Here is a 17,053-nt window from a genome sequence, read left to right on the forward strand (position 1 = left end):
TGGGTCGGGGCTATCAGAATTTATTTCCACCAATCAAAAATTTAGAACTGATATTCGATGTTTTCTCATCGCATTATAAAAGACAGAATTCACATTAATGCTATTTTATTTGCACAATTTGGATCTTCCTTTCTTCCTCCTTGTTTCCTTTCTTGCTTTATTACTTTCATAACATATATCACCCATTTTTTCCTATGGAAAACAAGATAGTCATTTTAAAAAATATATTTTTATGTTGTAAGCAAACATCAATTTCCTATGCAGTAAAATGATATGTTTTTTTTTTTTTTGCCATTTAAAAAGTTGTATTGTTTTAAATCAGGAGTTCACTTATATTTAAGTCAGCATTCTTCTTAAGTGTCTTAAAATCACTATTGCTAACAGGAAAAATAAATAAACTATTGACTGGAAAAATTCTAAGAAGGGCATTCTTAGATAGAGAGATGCTTGGAATTAGAGGTCCAAATGCTGCCAGGAATCTGGCTCTTTCCATATCTCATCTAGTGCCTGAAGAACATATTCTTCTTGGTTAAGTCACAGACAACCAGACAATTCCAGACTTTACAGTCTCATAATCAACAGCCCCCTACCACCTGTTCCCATTAGAAAAATAATAGGAAAAACCACTTGTTTGAACCATGCTGGGCCACATGGCCATCTCTGCATCAATCACTGTGGCTTAGAGAGTCTGGAACTGTACACATTTGCCCTTACCAGTCTTCCTTGAATAGAGAGAAAGAAAAGCAGATCCCCCAAAGTGGGCCCTACTATCTTATGTTGATTAAGCAATGATATCAATCAGAAACACTTTCACTGAGGGTCTGTGCCCTAAATACAACTATACTCAAATGCTGCCTTATTGTATCAGAAATAATGCAAAGGTAGAATATTACAAATAAATCTGTCAAAATGGTATGGTAGCAAAAGGGGAGTCTTGGACTTAAGACTCTGATGCTTTTGGCAAGTCACTGAAATGCTCTGATCCTTTTTGTCTCCAGCTGAAGTAAGCATAAATAACCACCTTAGGGTTTGGTTTTAAAGATTGGAAACTGGAAAACATGTCTGTATACGCCTCCAGGATCTATGATACAGTCAGCACTCAGATGGCAGTAACCATTGTTGTTTGTTGTTGCTGCAGAATTTTGCAGTGAAGGCACTTTTTATGAGCTTTCTTTTAGAAATACATACTCCATCTGAACATTCTGTGGAGACTGTGAAAGCTCTTTGTTCCACCCTATACCGCACACACAGAATGTTTCGCAAGGTGCAAAATACACACTTCTGCTTCTTTTGCTTTCATCTTCTTTCCTCTTCAGAGCCTTACTTTCTGGTTTCTTTTTCTTCCTATTCTCTCATCTGTATTTAAAATTTTTCATTTTCCCATCTATCTTGCACCTCTGCTCAGTGCTGACTCCCTGCCCACGCACAGACTTTGGTGCCCCTTCAAACTTGTGGGCACAGTTCATCAGAGAATTAAGCTTCCACTTCCACGACCGGATCACAAATAACAAGGTTATTGTGAGATCACAAGATCACAATAATAAAGGTTCAATTTTGGCAATCTACTTCTCTGTGATGGGAGAGGAAAATGGTGGTTAATCATATGGAAAACAGTTGTATACTGAATTTGACTGCTTCCTTCGACAGTCCTACTGACAAGTTTGCTATAGATGGAGTTTAGAGCAAGTCGTTTCAAAGGGAAGGCATAAATGCATTCTGAAAGAAAAGTCCTTGTGAAAGGGGAGCAGATTCAAATAAAATTCTGTGTGTGTGTGTGTGTGTGTGTGTGGCGACAGACCAAATCCCATGTGTCTCTCATATTTGGATGGCATTAGCATATATCTAAAACATCTTCCTTTTCAATACACACTCTGTGTTCTGGAAATGCCAACTCATATTAAAATATAATTAGGAAAGTAATCCTCTTCTCATAATAATAGCATGTGTCAAATTCAACGTACATATTTTAGTACTTGCAGCATGTTTCCAGTCATTAGTGTGTATAAGCCATTCTATTTTCTGGTCCTACACATCGGTGGATAAGGTCAGTACAGAACATGAACTCAATACACTAGCATTCACCTGAGATATCATACTCATATCTGTAGGACTAAAGATAGATTTTCACCACCATTGAATTTCACTACAATTTCACCTCACCAACAAAAACATGTCACTCTGTTTCAAAACACACTTACCTCTGCCAGACTCTTCAACATCCTTCTGATTTTGTACCTTATTTTATGCAGTTCTTAGGTCTTTTCTCTGTATATTCACAAATGTGTTATTGTTTTCAATATGGAAATCCTCCTTGCTAAAGGCATTTATGCAATTCTCTTAGAGTAACTTAAGTACTTTTTTGATGATGGTGTTAGTATAAAAATACCCTGTGTTATGTAATTGAGAGTATCTGACAGTGATTTATGCATTTGTAACACCTTAAGACTTTGCCATTAACACGTGTCACCCATGTCAAAACATAAAAAGGTAATTACTTTGTGGAAAGAGATGTTACCCAAGTAATTCCTTAGAAGTGTATGCTCCTTCCAGGAGAACTGAAATTTCATGCCATTGCCAATGAGAGCATTTATTACAGTCATCAATGCATAATCTTAATCTTAATGAGGTCCCAATCACATTTGGCTGTCATAGGCTTTTAAATATATCCTAAGTCTATTACTTGGTTCCATTAATTAGTATGTATATTTTCAGGAGCCTAAAATAGATATCATATTAAGCAGAACATTTAGAGATGTGTTCTTGACATCCTGTTTGGTTTCTACACTATTCATGGGATAAAGAGGCTTAAGTATTAATGGAACAGCTTTCTCTGTTTTCAGATAGAGAACCTATGTTACAAGCATTTAGTAATTTTTTAAGAAGGCCCTATTAATATTTTATTTTTTCTTTAATGGCTGTAATGAAAATGAAAAAAAATAATTGTCTTAAAGACCTAACATACCCATTTTGGACAAGGGCTAGTTAGGGGTGGAGAGACTGCTACAACCGTTAATGAATTCTACCAATCCTGTGGGTGAGGTGCCACAATTGAGAACCAGCTTTGCTATGAACTGAACTGTACCACCCCTAAAATTCATGTGTTAAAGCTTTAACTCCCAATGTGATGATATTTGGAGATGGAATCTTGGGAAGTAATTAGGTCATGAGGGTGAACTCTCTCATTATCTATCTTTCTGTTTGTCTCTCCTCTGTGAGATGACGCAGTAAGGAGTCAGGAGTCAGGAAGGGAGACATCACCAAGAATGGAATCAGCCGGCACCTTGATCTTGGACTTCCAGTCTCCAGAACCGAGAAATAAATGTCTGTTGTTGAAGCCACCCTATCTATGTTTTTTTTTTTTTCATAATAACCCAAGTAACTAATTCAAGTTTTATAATCTGTATCAATAGTAATATGCTAATTCCATTAGAAGAGCCATTTACTATTTGGTAGGCAGTGATAAAGAGAATTATTTCTATTTGATTTTGCAGGGCAGATGCCCTGGAAAATAAAACCAGCTCACCTTGAATGGTTCATAGTTTAAAAGTCTGACTCAGAGTCTTTATGCTCCAATGACATATTTCACTTTTAAATTTAGCTGAGCATAAAGCATATGAGTGACAAATATGTGGTGGAGACATGTCACTACAGGTCATGTCTCAATGGTATTTTTCAAGAGCTAGTAAATGTAATAGAGCTTTGTACATTTTCTGAAGCATTCAAGTGACTATAATAACTTTTCTACTGTTCCATCTGAGTCCTATAATATGTTGCAAATATTAAAATCAGCTTATCTTTATTTAAAACAAAAGTCAGTGTTTTCCGTGATATGCTTTCAAATGGCTGTCAAATATTAACTTTGTGCTGTATGTTTCAACATTTATAAATAGAACTCTAAGTAAATCATGGCTCTCAAATAGTGCCACATTAACATCTTCTATCAAAGTTTTATATAACTATATGGCTAATGGAGAAACAAACAATTATTGTAACAATTTTGGAGTGACATTATTTGATGACAGTGATAATTCTTCCTGCAAATATATTTTTGGCTAAAACTCTACATAATACATAATAAGGTTCCAGAATGTACAATTTAAAAATAGTAACTGTTTCAGCCTACTGGATATCCATTTCTCTATATTGAGCAATTTTTATTTTATACAAAACTATTTTCTACATCAATACTATAAGGCAATATGTCTGAGTAGGACAAACAACAAGTAAAAATAGCTCCCCACACAGTGCAAATTTGTATTCTTTTTAGAATCAGAAACATTTCTTCATTATCCTGGTTTATGGATTTATGGATTTGGAGACTGAAATAGAAAAGTTTTATAAATGTAGTCAAGTCTATTACAGAGGCTGAACTCAGAAATACATTTAATGAAATAAAAAATATTAAAGCACTTCATAAACTGTAAAATGCTGAACAAACCCGCCAAACAATAAGCAGCTCAAATCTTCTCCGTCTGAGTTCAGGGATCCTTCTATTAGAACAAATGATGTAAAGCAGAGCATCCTGTAAAACATTCTTCCCTGTGCCAGAAACTTAAATAGGAGAGCAAGTACCTCAGCTGATTCCTTTCCAGTCCAGGATGCTTAGTTATTTTAGCCATTATTTGGGAATCCTAATAGGATTCCATCTCAAATAATGCTCTATGAAGCATTCCTAAACAACAAAATTGAGAATGCTCACTTAAGTTTAGATAATTAAAGTCAAGAGTTTGTGCTTCATTTCAAGGATTTAGTTGGACATAAAGTTCACTTTTCAAGTGATTAAAATTGGAATGACATTGTAATAATGGTAGCCTTAAGTGCAGTTGCCAATTATATAAACTTGTTTTAAAGATACAAATCCCTTTTGTTCGTGGGTCTTATTGGACCTGAACAAAGGTGGCCCATGAAACAGTGTTAATTCTTCTGGTAATGATCAATACTTTTAATACATAATAAACCATTAAAAGTGCGAAAGTAGCTCTTTGGGGGAAGTAAGTTAGCATAAATGTTTTTATTGCCAATTGCTACTTGTGTCCATGTGCTTGGAGTATTATACAAAATGTTCTCTTACTGGGGAAAAATTAAACTGTGAATAAAGATAAAAGGCTTTAATATAAGCAGTATCCAATATAAACACAGTTTATATAAGTTGGTTTACTATAACTTGACTGTTTTCTAATAAAAGTTATGCTTTGAATATTAAGAGAATAAAGCTAGTTCACACACACACACTCACACACACACACATACACACTCCTTACAGCATGGAAAAACAAAAGATGTATTTGCCATTTGAATCCTAGTGTTGAGGAATATCAGCTTCTCTAGAAGAGGCAGTTGGACAGTTTTGTGAGGAAAGAGGGGGATTTTTTCAATTCCTTGGAGGGCTTAAAATATGCTGTATGGTTTTTCTATTTCTTGATTCAGGTTGTTAGTAATATTAATATTATGTTTTATCAGCCATGCTGTTTTTGTTCTCAGGCGAAAATTGGAGAGATTGAGAGACAAGGAGAAATTCATGATAAGATCAATGGCTAAAAAGAAAAGAGATTTCATGAGGCGTGGATGAAGCATAGGGAAAGCAAGAGGAAAAACACAAGGAATTTGCAGGGAGTAAACATTGACTGTGTTGAAATTAACGAAATTTAGTACAACATGTATCAAACAAACAGAAACAAAGTGAAGGAAGCTGTGCCTGAGCATAGATTTCTGAGAAATTAGGAGAATCGGGTCATGAACTCTCATAACCAACCAGCAGGTGGGGCCAAAGGCCCAGAAGAATTGGTAATTGTCAGGTGCCTAGAAGACCAGGTAGGGTGAAAAAGCCATGAGAGGGGTGGAAGTCAGTAGGCAGCAAGGAATATTTATTACCCTAAAAAAGGCTGAGTTTTCAGAAGATGCTGAGTATGAAGTTGACGGGCCAGTCCTTACTACTTTTTTTCAACGAATTTTTTATCTATGGTTGTGTTTTAAAACATTAGTTTCATGAAAATTGAAATTGCTATTAGTCTTATTATCAAGGAATAAAAATTGTAAAAGATACATAATACTTTATATTGTCTTTAAGATTTCAAGGACATGAAGCAGATAAAAACATGATCACATCACTGTCTTTTATATTTGAAATGGTTTTTGGCATTGAGAGCCTAGTCTCAGGAAAGTGGCCAGTCACCATGCATTCTTCTTGCAAAAATTTCAGGTATATCCAGTTGTCATTAAAAACAAACTGTGAAAACTAGCTGTTCAAATTACACTAATGTATTTTTAAACCATGTTTTAAAATATTTTGGGATGCACTAAAATAGCTCTCGATTGTATGAAAATCATTTGCAATTTATCAATAAAAATAATTATGTGCTTTTTCACATTTATAAGTAGTATGGGAAGTAATGTCAACTCTTTTTTAGATTATCATTCAGTGTTGCCATTTTTGACATTAAGCACCACGATTAACCCCAAAATAGTTTTCCTTAGAGGTGATCTACTCAAATATGTGTTAACATTACCATATAAATGATGATAGTTAAATTTATTATTAGTAAATGGAAATCCTACTATTGCACACACTTACCATTTCTCTCACAATCTGATCTATTTTAAATGTATTCTTTAACATAATTATATAAAGACAAATTTAATCTTAATATGTCAGAAGGTATTATCGTCTTGCAAGCAGTACTCCAAGGTTAATAATGTCTTGGAATATAAAGTGTTTTTGACTGTAAGATTAGTCTTCTTATTTGAAAAAGGCTTTAAATTTCATTTCAAAGGAGATTTCACGCCCCATGAAATTTAAACTATGACATTTAGAAAACATTCACTTTATTATAATGCACTGAAAAATTATAGTGCAAATGCTTCTTGTTCCTATCCATCAAAACTGTTGTTAGAAATGTAAAGGGAGTATTTTCTTAGGTAAAAATTATGTGATATGCTAGGAAAAAAAAGTGAATGTCTCCTACTGTTCATCCTGAAATCAGGTAATTACTGCTTCAATTATGTTACAGAATGCTTTAAAATTAGGTCCTGAAGTTGTTTTCAGTAGAATTGATGTTTAGATAACCTTTTGTTCATTGAGTTTTCCATTTATCCAAAGTTTTATGAAGTAAGTGCTCCATGCACTTTAAAAAATAACTTTTGAGGAAATTATTTTATGTACTCTTAATACTTCTATGTCACAAACTCTTACTGAGATTAGAAGACACAAAAATGTGGTACTTTTATTGTTTTGTTTTAATTTTTGGGGGTGGTGGTGGTGAGTAAAGTCGGGGGGGGGGAGCAGAGGGAGAGAGAAAGAATCCCAAGCAGGCTCCACTCTCAGCATGGAGCCCACATGGGCCTCAATCCCACGACCCTGCAATCATGACCTGAGCCAATATCAAGAGTTGGACGCTCAACCAACTAAGCTGCCTAGGCACCTTAAAAATGTGGCACTTTTAAATATGAATGTGAAGGGGCACCTGGGTGGCTCAGTCGGTTAAGCAGCCGACTTCGGCTCAGGTCATGATCTCACAGTCCGTTGAGTTCGAGCCCCGTGTCGGGCTCTGTGCTGACAGCTCAGAGCCTGGAGCCTGTTTCAGATTCTGTGTCTCCCTCTCTCTGACCCTCCCCATTCATGCTCTGTCTCCCTCTGTCTCAAAAATAAATAAACGTTAAATATGAATGTGAAGATTTCATTTTTCATCACATCACACAGTATTTTCAGACGTTCTTGCTAGAGCTCAACTTTGATTTGAGCAACTTCTCAATTTTTTTTTCTTTTTAAAACAAAATATTTTTGAACAGTATCAAAAATGTCTAAGAAATGCATATTAGATTACAAAATTTTGGATCATAATACTTTTATTCTTTGTCTTATTTGATAATACATTTATTCTTAAGATTTAGATCACATTCACCATGACCTAAAATTACACTTTAGTATCCATTTTGCTTTAAAAAAATTGAAACTGACTTACTCAATATTTCTAAGAAGTTCCTCAGTGATAAAAGGTACACTTTCAGTAGTTAATAGCAGACAGTAGACATTCAATAAACATGAGGTTGGATGAGTATGTGGATGATGTTAATATAAGGCAGAAATGATGTGAGTTATACCTATTTTAGTGTCAAATAAAAGTGATGAAATCATATTATAATAAGATTTTTGCCTGCATTTCACATCTAAAATGTCATTCTCTGGGTGCCTGGGTGGCTCTCAGTTGGTCAAGCATCAGACTCTTGATTTTCACTAAGAGCAAGATCTCACAGTCAGTCGTGAGATGGAGCCCACATTGGGCTCATGTGGGCCCTGTGCTGATAGCATGGAGCCTGCTTGGAATTCTCTTTCTCACTCTCTCTCTGTCCCTCCTCTGTGCTCTCTCTTTTTCTCTCTCTCAAATAAATAACATTAAACAAATAAATAAACAAAATGCCATTCTCTTAAGTAAGGACCGCTCATTTAAAAACCAGAGAAACAAATAACACAAAAGAAGAAGTATACACTTTCTTTACAGTAAAATGAGAAAAGCTAAGAGATCAAAATGTCATCTTTTGTTGACAGATGTCATCATCTGTTGAAGCCAATTGGTCCATGGTCAGAAGTGTTTGATAATCTTTGTCATTCCAGAATGATTTATCCAAAGGCTTTCAGGAAGAGTTGAACAACAATAAGACCCTATGCCCAGCACCTATGAACTTACAAAAATGATGCCTTTCTGCTCAGCAGGTCAGGAGGGTGAAAATTAATCCATATTAATTCATCACAATTAGATGGTTCTTATGCAGTTTTGGAGCCCAAATTCACATAAGCTGGTCGTGCAAAAGTCCTGGAGTAGGGCCACAAAGTTATCTTGAAAAAGACCCAGACATGTAGTTCCCCTGTTTTTTGGCAAAAACAAACAGAAATTTTACTGGAAAAATATCATTTCTGTTCTGGGTATCAAAGATTCCTCACACATAATATGTTGAAGCACATTAAGCAGCACTAGTCAAAAATAAACATACGGGTACAGGAAGACAACTGGCGGAAAAAAATTGAAAACTGATATATACCCCAAAACACTTAATATATTGGAAACATATCAACCACAGATTAGGAAACAGCTATTATTTTTATGTCCAAAGAAGTAAAAGACAAACTTGTATATAGTTGAAGAGAACATAAAAGTATTAAAAACCCACCAACAGATTTGTAAAAGCATGAAATAAAATTTCTAGAAATAAAAATTACAACAAATATTGAAGACTTGACTGGGTTTAGCAACTGATCACATACAGCTGAAAAAGAATTAGTGGAAGAAAACATCAGAAGAAATTACTCAGAGCATACTTTGCAGAGAGAGAAGTTATGCAGTTTGGGAGGTTTTGTTGGATCAGGAAAGAATGAGTTTCACAAAGATGTGAAGAACAATAAAGATGGATGGATTAATACATTTCATCCTTCCATGTTTTCCCTCCAACAGTTAAAAGTTAGGTACTTCATTCTTTTTATCAGTTTACTTATAAATTATGCATCTTTCATTTTTCTAACATTAATCAACAAAATTTGTCTCTTCCTGGATAATACAAGGACATTACACTTAGTCTCATCCCAATGGATAGATTGTTTTTTTGTGTGTTTTAATAAATTTTTTTTTTTTTTTACATTTTATTTATTTTTGAGACAGAGAGAGAGAGACAGAGCATGAATGGGGGAGGGGCAGAGAGAGGGAGACACAGAATCGGAAGCAGGCTCCAGGCTCTGAGCCATCAGCCCAGAGCCCGATGCGGGGCTCGAACTCACGGACCGCGAGATCGTGACCTGAGCTGAAGTCGGCCGCTTAACCGACTGAGCCACCCAGGCGCCCTTTTTTGTGTGTTTTAATTCTTACTAGTTTAACCCACTGTGATATCATCATTATTGATCTTCCTTCCAAAAGAAGAAATGATAGGATAGAATTGAAAAATAAAGAAGGGCAATTAGCTTAAAATAAGCTGCTAGACTTAAATACAAATAAATCAGTAATTATATTAAATGTAAATTGTCTAACTGACCCAATTTAGATAAAAAGATTGTTAAGTAAAATTGTCTGAATGAAAATCATTACGGAAGACACATCTAAACTATAAGACTATATAAAAAATTAAATGCTAAAAGCAGAAGGGTGAAAAAGGCAAACATACAAATACAATCTGAAACAAAGCTAGAAAATCTATTTGAATATCGGAAAAATAGAATTTAAGATCCACAGCATTATTAGAGATAAAAATAGTCACTTTATAGTACTAACAGTTTCAATGTCTTACAAATATAAAATGATTTTAAATTTATATTGTGTATCTAAAAATAAAAATTATTTTAATTATTATAAAGGTACGTATATTTTCATTGTAAAACACCAATTAAAATTTTTTTCTTTGTGTTGATTAAGATATTTGTAGAGTCAGTGAGGGTCTTTAAAGAAGAACAAGGACAAAGCCAGGGAATGACATTTAAACTTCAATGATGCATTTATTGGACTTGTGTCTTTTCTACCACACTGGATTAAATAAATTTGTTAAAAGTAAAATACAGAGAGATACCCAAAATACACAAAGAATATACAAAAAAAGAAGGGAACACTGAGAAACCCACAATCATAGTAGTAGAATTTAACAAATAACTTCAAAAATTGATAGAAAGCAAACAAAATTAGTTAAGAATATAGAAGATTTATAGGATGTGACTAACAAATCACAAATTAGGTCATTAATGGATACAAATAGAATGCCACAACACATATGTATAGGATACACCTTTTCAGATACACATAGGACATTTACCAAAGTCAACCATACAGAATTTGACCATAATGCAAGTTTTCATGTGTTTTGAGGGATGGCTATCATGATCCCTATATTATTATGCTAGAATTCAATTAGCAATCAATAATGAAATTAAGTAGAATATACCCATATTTTTGGAAATTAAAAGATTAAAAAATCATGTGTTAAGAAATAAATCATCACAGGTACATAAAACTAACAAATAAAGAAATTTATAAGGAAAATACTATGTTTTAAACTATTAGAAAACAGCTAAGACACTATTTAGAAAAAAAGAAGTTGAAAATTAATGAGCTACACATCAATTTCATAAGTTAAAAGAAGAGTTCCCCCAAAAAAATCCAAGCAAAAGAGGAGCCTAATAATGTAGATAAAAGCAGAAGTTAATGTTATAGAAATAAATGCAAAGAAATTGAATAAAGCCAAATGGTTGTTCTTTGAAAAATTAATTTTAAAAAAGCAAAATTTGAGCAATGATAGTGACCAATTAAGTATAAGGCACATATGATATTAGAATGAAAAGGGAGGTCTAATTCCAGATGTTACAGAGATTTTAAAAAGGTAATGTGAAGGATTTAAGAATACCTGTTAGGTTAACACATGGGAACATTTAGGTAAAACAGGCAGGGTCTTAGAAAAGATACAACTTAGCAAATTAAAGAAAGAGGGAAGCCTGAACTACTAGCCAAAAATCTTCTCGCAAAGGTAATTCCAGGCTGTATAGATTTTAATGTGTTATTATTATGGAAAAATGTAATAATGGAAAAACAGAGTAAATATGATAAACGGCAAATTAAGACACTTAAAAACAGTTCCCACGCTTACAGATGGAGTAATCAGATTGCTGTGAAGTTCCAGGGCCTTGGGCTGTGAAGAAGCAGATGCTTGCTGTCGTATTCATGACCATCTCACCCAAGCATGAACATCTCCATTCTCTGCATCTTAATCCTCAATCGTTCTTCTTTGTCACAGCATTAAAGAACTAAATGTCAGGCCATATGCATATTGGCACGTTTGCCTCTCTTTGAACCTTTATGAGATACAAAGGATGAAAAAAAATACTGATGTGTCATACTTAGTATTCAAGTCTGGCACTGTGTGGACATTTGGACTACAAAAGGAATAAAATCAGCAGATTAGAAGGAACGTTGGGTTTTTCTAATCTTTGAATTTTAAAACCACATGAATGATCCTGGTGAATTAATTTAATTTTCAGTGTGTCTGCCTCCAACAAGTTTGATCTTATGAAGAAAAGGTAACAGCAGTTCTTTGGAACTTAGAAGTGAGTATATTGGATACATTTCTATGGATCTTACTTTTGTTTTAAGTTTTTATTTAAATTCCAGTTAGTTACCAAACAGTGGAATATTACTTTCTGGTAGACAATATAGTGATTCAACACTTCCATATGACACCTAGTGCTCATCACAAGCGCCCTCCTTAATCCCCATCACCTGTTTCACCCATCCCCCGCCCCCCACCTGCCCTCTGGTAACCATCAGTTTGTTCTCTATAGTTAAAGTCTGTTTCTTGTTTTCCTCTCTTTCTCTCTTTACCCTTTCCTTGTTTGTTTTGTTTCTTAAATTCTATGGATCTTACTTTTTAAAATACATAGAAGTTAACAAATGTAGCCATAAGCTTTCAATGTTTTTTTTTTCTTTACCTTAAACTTAAATGTAATCTAAGCATTTTATTGAACTATTCAGTGTGACACAATAATAATAAAAATAGTGGCCCTCAATTCTAGCATGTATCAAGAATCACCTATAGGGCTTGTTAAAACACAAATTGCTGGACCCACCCTGAGTAGGACTGCAGTGAGGTCTAAGAATTTGCTTTTATAACAGGTTCCCAGATGATGGTGTCGCAGCTGGACAGGGACCGAACTAGAGAACCACTGTTATAGAACCTGAGCTCTAAAGCACTATGCTGTAAGTCCTCTCTGGAGCATCTTATATAATCCAGTCAACAACTCATACATATATACTAGCATTATCTCCGTTTCTAGATAGGAAAATTGAGAATGAAGATAAAGTACATTCCTCGATTGCAAACTGCTAGAAGAGTCATAATTTGAACCCATGTCTGTCTGTCTCCATCCAATTTTTTGGGGAGTGTGTGTCTGTGTGTGTGTGTGCACATGTGAGTTCAGTTTAAAATAGTTTTACCTACATTTAAAATTCTAATGAAAATTCAACATTAATGGAGTCCATGATTGTCTATGAAACTCTATCCAATGGTTTCTTAGAACATGGTTTATAAATCACCGTAGAGTCCAAAATCTTAACCACTATTTCTAGCATAAGTTAAAAAGAACCATGACTAATTTATACATTCCTAGCAATCACTTAAAGACAAATCAACTAAAAACCTTGGTCTTTATTTCTATTAATTTTGGATGTGGATATCTAGTGCTGCTTATAACATCCACCAAGTTCTGAGGGTATTGTTAATTTTGAATAGTCCCTTATTAAAATAAATATTTTTGCTTCAGAATAATTGATTAATGGTGGTGGAAGAAAATTTTCTCTCCAAATTATGATATAATATTCTCTAGTTTAATGACAATTCCAAACAATTTACTAAATGAAAAGAATTACCAAATTAATTAAAAAATTCACAGTTGGTAAATTAAAAAAAATAATAAAAAGAAAAATATTCACAGCTGGGAACAGGACATCACACAATTATTGAGTTTGAGGAGCCTATAAACCTGAATTCTTGCATATTTCTCTTTCACGAAATACTTGGACCCTAGTTCCTATTTTTTGGCTATCCCAAAGGGACTAATTCACAAGGATCAAAGTCTTCCACATTGACCATTCCTGTTGCCTATCCTCTTCAATTTTTTAGAGTATGGCATTACTTTTAGATCAAAGCCTTTTTGAGGGTCGTCTTCTTGTTTAAGAGGCAGAGATGATATGATGGGAGAGAATTTAAAGTCCAAGGGATGTTCCATTTGGACAAAGGTAGCTCCAGTAGAGACCAAGAGAAGAAGGAAAATCTGCATCTTAGTGTTCACAGTTGCAGCGCTCATCTTGACATTTGAAGATGTCAGAAAACAACTTTGGTATTAATAGTGCATAGTTTACTTAAATGTATTAATTCATATTCTGAGGGACTTCCTTTGTAAATCTTGCCAAAAGGTCGCTGTCTTACCTTTGCTCTTTAGGCATAGAATGCCTTAGGCGTTAAGTCCTGGGTTAGCTTGGGGCTAGAGCAATGTTTTTGCCTGGCTTCTTCCATTTTCTTTTTTCTTGGAAGCATCTTTAAAAATGAGGTTATTTCAGGGAGAAGCAAACATTACATATTATACTATTAATATTTGAGTGCTATTTAAATATTTATTAGAATATTTTTCTTTCTTCTGTGTAGTTTTAAAAGGTTTTTGGTTTTCTTAACCGATTTGATAGACTTACAGGCTCAATTTAAATTCATGTAATTAATTTTTTAATGGGGAATATTATAATTCATCTCAACAGTTCTTAATTCTAGGTAAATCTACTTTATTTGTTGAGTATGGTAAATGTATTGGGGACTCGTCGGTGCAGTACTTCTTAGAGATCCATGCAGAATCACAGCTTTTTCCCTTTCCCCATATCAACTTGCCAGAAGTCTGTTTTACAAGCAACATAAAGGTGTCACTGTGCCATTTCTGGCACCATCATTAATAGGGTCCTGAGGCTTTTTCTTATAGCAGAAAGAAAATACTTTATTCATCCCTGAATTTTCTAAGAAATAATTATAAGTCAGAACAGGAATATACACTTCTTGGCTTTGAGAATTTTTGGTCTAACTTTCCTTGATTTTTTTTCCTGGTAAATGTTTTCCCAATCTATTAGAAAATCCTCCTAGTGTCTATACCACCATAAATGCTTTGAGTGTTGATAACCATGAATGGATAAATTGTCCCATGGTTACCTTGCTTTTAGTGACGAAATATACTTGTCATTGGGATTTTTTCCTTCAATTTTGAGCTCATGCCTCATTTTAAAGATCTTTTAACTGCATTTCTAGTTTGATAATAAAGCTGGTGCTTATTTTCTATAATGTAAAAATGATTTCCCTGCTATTCTCTCACTATCGAAATTTCTGTTCTAAACATTTTCAAGTTTTTCTATGGCCATGTTCTCTATTCTATTTCTATTTCTATATTTTCTGTTTTCTATTCTCTTTCAGTTTTGTGTGGTCCAGTTACAAGCACTTACTCTTTTCAATCTTTCTTCAAAAGTCAGTCTTTCTAGTTCTACTGGCCTTTTTATTGGTCACTCTTGAATTCTCACATAATATGCTAATTACAAAACTATATAACTTCAATATGTTTCTGAAGCATAATATAGTTCTGACAAGACTAAGCATATTTCTGTGCATTTTATTAAAAGAGGAGCTCTCATGGGACTCTTCTCCTCGTCTTCATGCATCAACCTGGCACAAATAAATACAGAGTAATGTACTTGTATTACAAAATTCTCTTGAACCTCTGGGAATTGTGTGGTTATTTGGTTAATGTCTATCCTCTTACAAAAATGTAAACAGCATGAAGGAAGGAACAATGTCTATAGTTAGACATTAAATGGAAATTATTAAATGGAAGTTAAAATGGAAATTAATGATTGAATTTTTATTTGAAAAGTCTATAGTGTTATGGCTTAAAGCAAAAAAAAAATTTAAAATTATTTTAGCAGTCAGCTCAGAGAAGTGTTTGAGTCAAAATAATTGAATTATCTGCCCCAGCCCTGATATTAGAATACTGTTTTATCTGTAGAGGGAAAAAAGTCAGTCTTTAGGCAAAAATAATTTTGATGTTGACTAGAATATGTTAATATTTAGAATTTAGAATTTTAGAATATGTTAATATTTTTGAATTTTGTCAGACTGTACTAGTCTGCTGCCATTATAGAATACAATAGACGGTAGCTTAAACAATTTTCTCACAGTTCTGGAGACTACAAGTGTTAAATCAAGTTGGTGGCAAATTTGGTTTGGTTTCTGGCAAGAGTCCTTTTCCTGCCTTGCAGACAGCAGCTCCTTTGCTGTATTCTCATGTGGCGTGTCCTCTGGGTGTGTGCAGAGAGGGAGAGACATTAAAGCTGCCTCTCTTATAAGGACATCAGCCCTATTGGCTTCAGATCCTACCCGTATGGCTTCATTTAACTTTAATTACCCTCCTAAAGTCCCTATCTCCAAATGCAGTCACATTGGAGATTAGGGCTTCAACATATGAATTTTAGAGGGATACCATTCAGTCAATAACAAAATTAGTTTCCACCTCAAGTAATACTCAAGCTTTATTGGAGCTCCATTTATTGATGTTGAAACATACATTTTTGGGATAGAAATGGGGGAAGGGGTGCAGTGGCAATACAGCAAAGAATGATGAAGGCATTGCTTAGTTTAGATTTTCTGAATCACCATGTTCTAAGGTGTTTTTTGACACCAACAACCAGTTCTATGATTTTCCAGACACCAAGTGCTACCCAGGAATTCAACTCAATTCTGACACTAACTACCTGGAGTTAGCACAAACTGCACAGGTTAAGGACTCTGTTTCACAAGACTGCCTCCACTTCAGATGCCAGTCACAAGTTCTGGGCTACCTCTGACAACTGGCTAAATAGTAGGGGTTCCAACAACCTTCTGACAACTGGGTATATAGCAGGGGTTCCTACACCCCCTCCTCAGTTTCAACAATTTGGTAGAAAGGCTCACAGAACTCAGGAACAAACTTTTCTGTGCGTAAACTTCACTTACATGTATTGGTTTGTTATAAAGGACACACTGCAAGAACAACTAATTAAAGAGATGCGCAGTCCAAGATATGGGGGAGTAGTTGTGTGGAGCTTCCCTTCTCTGGGGAAACAATCCTTTCTTTTAGCACTTTGATGTGTTTACCAACCTAGAAGCTCTCTGAAGAATCTCATTATTCAGTTTTTATAGAGGTCACTCTCCAGTCCCCTTCACCCCTCCCCCCCAGGAGGTCAGGAGTGGAGCTGATCAAGGTTCCAACTCGCTAATCACTTAGTTTTTCTTATGACTGTTCTCCCATCCCAAGGCTGAAGAGGGACCATACCTAAGCCACCTCATTATCATAAACTCAGATGTGACCCAAGAGAGCTGGTTATGAATTAAAAGGACAATCCTTTTGCTCAGGAAAGTTCAAGGGGTTTTGGAGGTCTATATCAGGAACTAAGGACAAAGACCAAATATATTTTTGTATTATACCACACCATTTTTAAAGTGTACTGCAGAAAGAGTCATGAAAGTCAGA

This window comes from Panthera pardus, unplaced genomic scaffold (genome assembly GCF_024362965.1).
Source record: "Panthera pardus isolate Hobbes unplaced genomic scaffold, ASM2436296v1 HiC_scaffold_1, whole genome shotgun sequence".
Lineage (NCBI taxonomy): Eukaryota > Metazoa > Chordata > Mammalia > Carnivora > Felidae > Panthera > Panthera pardus.